Genomic DNA, 2,324 nt, shown 5'->3' with positions numbered 1-2,324 from the left:
ATAGTAAAGTCCAGAAAAGTGAATTTTAACTAAAAACTAATAAAAATATACTAAAAACTAACTAGATCATACTAAAAACATACTAAAAACAATGCCAAAAAGCGTACAAATTATCCGCTCATCAGCTGCCCTGCCCTTGTGGAGGGCAGAGCAGGAAATGGTACATGCGGCCTCATTGCGTGCATGCTTGATGCGTGTGATGCGTCAAGATGCTGCCCTGCCCTTGTGGAGGGCAAGGCAGTGTTGCCATGGTGCGCCTTGCCTTGCTGCCCGTGCATGCTTGCTGTGCGCCAAGCTCATGCCCGTGCTAATTTTGTGCGCTGGCCATGCACCACAAAATGCTGCCCTGCCCTTGTGGATGGCAGGGCAATGTTGCCACTTGGTGCAGTCCCAAGTTCGAAACTTGGTGGAGGCACACGCTGCTCCTTTTTCCTTAGTTTTCTTGGCACCAAAGTAACGCCTAGTTCCTTGCTTCCTCATGGTGCCGTGTTTGATTCTTGGAGATTGAAAGCAAGCCAATTTTTGCTTATTTTTCTTGTGTTTGAGCGCTACTCCTTTCCTCCTTGTTCTTGGGTTCGAAACCCATAGGAAACACTAGGAAGCAATTTCCTTTGAATTATTTTTCATGAAAGCCCGATATTGCTCTTGAGGAGGGCAGGGCAAAGTTTTTGCTTCCTTTGGTCCTTGGCATAGAATTGTGCTCCGCCCTTATTGTGGGCAGGGCAGTGATGCTTTTAAGGCTTGGTTCATTATGCTGCTCTCCTGGAGGGCAATGTGCTCTTGTGGAGGACAGTGTTTGCTTCTTCCTTTTATGTTGCACCACACTTCTCATCTCTTAGCCACACTTCTTAAGCCACGTTTTTCTTCTTTTCTTCCTTTCTTCACCTACAAGAAACCAAAACAACCAATCAAAGTATCTTTAAACTCATAAGGTTTATAATTCATTAAAAATCAATAAATTTTAGCTCAAACCTCATGATTTAGCATCAATTTAATGGTGGTTGTTTGATTTGAAGAAGTTATGCATTTTCATTCCAAATTACTTACTTAGGATGCAAGAAAGTGCATAAAGACTAGTGAAACAAGTGAAATTAGCTTGAAAAATGGGTATATGATGACTTGTCATCAGTTCCCCCCGAAGAAGCTCCTCCGACTCCTCCGACTTCCACTGCCGATCCGACCTCCTCTTTTGCTGATGACCCAAATCTTCTTCTTGGTCCCATTTGATGTTTTTGTTAAGGCCTGGCTTGTGGGACCTTTTTTATGAACTCTTTTTATGTATATTTTAAGTATTTTTGGTATGTTGGCATCTGACTCCTAATCCTTTGGAAAGGATCTTTAACAACTGCTATTATCTGTTTTTTGGATGCTTAGTCCTTTTAATAGGACTTTTACCAAAGTAGTTGTTTTTGCCTTTTTTCTAAAAAAGGTTTCTGCCTTTGTGAGTTTTAATTCTGTGCTTTGTTTGCATGTTGATTAATTTCTCTATTGTGGGGCTGTTTACAAAGCTTTTGTGAAAGCTTTTACTAGATAGCCTTTATGGGTTTATGTGACTTTTGTTTTCCATTACTTAATGCAAACGTTCAACTTACTTTGCTATTGAATAATTTTCATAACTTAGGTTATTTTTGCAATGCATTTTGTTTTGCCCAGGGGCTTTTCGACTTATAAGTCGTTCGCTAACTTATTCCCGAGTTGTTATGATCATCATTTACAACCTCTTTACACTGACTTGTACCTCATCACTTTATCTTGCCGACCATATAGGTCGGGCAACGGATTTTCACGATTTTTCAAGTTTAAGTCAGTGCGTATCGTGGAATTTTTAGCAAAGGAAATACTGTCATTAATTAAATGTAACATTACAAAGATGCTTTGGCTACTAAGGGAATAAAATTTTTTCCCTAGTCCCTGCTTTGATGCCTCGTTAAAACCCCCTCCATTAAAACCCTTATTGGGAAAAAACCATGAAATCGGGAAAAAGAGTACATCAAGGAGCGAAATTCACTTCTAGCTATAATATCTTTCCATATTTCAAGCGTGCCACGACCTGGAGAGCTCAAATCCATTCAGGTTGGATACTTTGTAATAACCTTTCCTAAGACTTCAGTTATCTTTAAAGGTCCCTTCCAGTTCGCAAAGAGCTTCTCTTCACCCGACTTGTTCACTCTGATGTCATTCTGTATCAAGACTAAGTCGTCTAAGGTGAAACTTCTTTGAATGACTTTTTTGTTGTATCTGGTTGTCATCCTTTGCTTTAACATTGCTTCTTTTATCTGGGCTTGTTCTCAGACTTTTGGAAGTAGTTCGAGCTCTTCTTTTTA

This window comes from Arachis hypogaea, chromosome 1, assembly GCF_003086295.3.
Source record: "Arachis hypogaea cultivar Tifrunner chromosome 1, arahy.Tifrunner.gnm2.J5K5, whole genome shotgun sequence".
Taxonomy (NCBI): domain Eukaryota; kingdom Viridiplantae; phylum Streptophyta; class Magnoliopsida; order Fabales; family Fabaceae; genus Arachis; species Arachis hypogaea.
The sequence above is the reverse complement of the archived record's forward strand: the minus strand, read 5'-3'. Positions refer to the sequence as shown.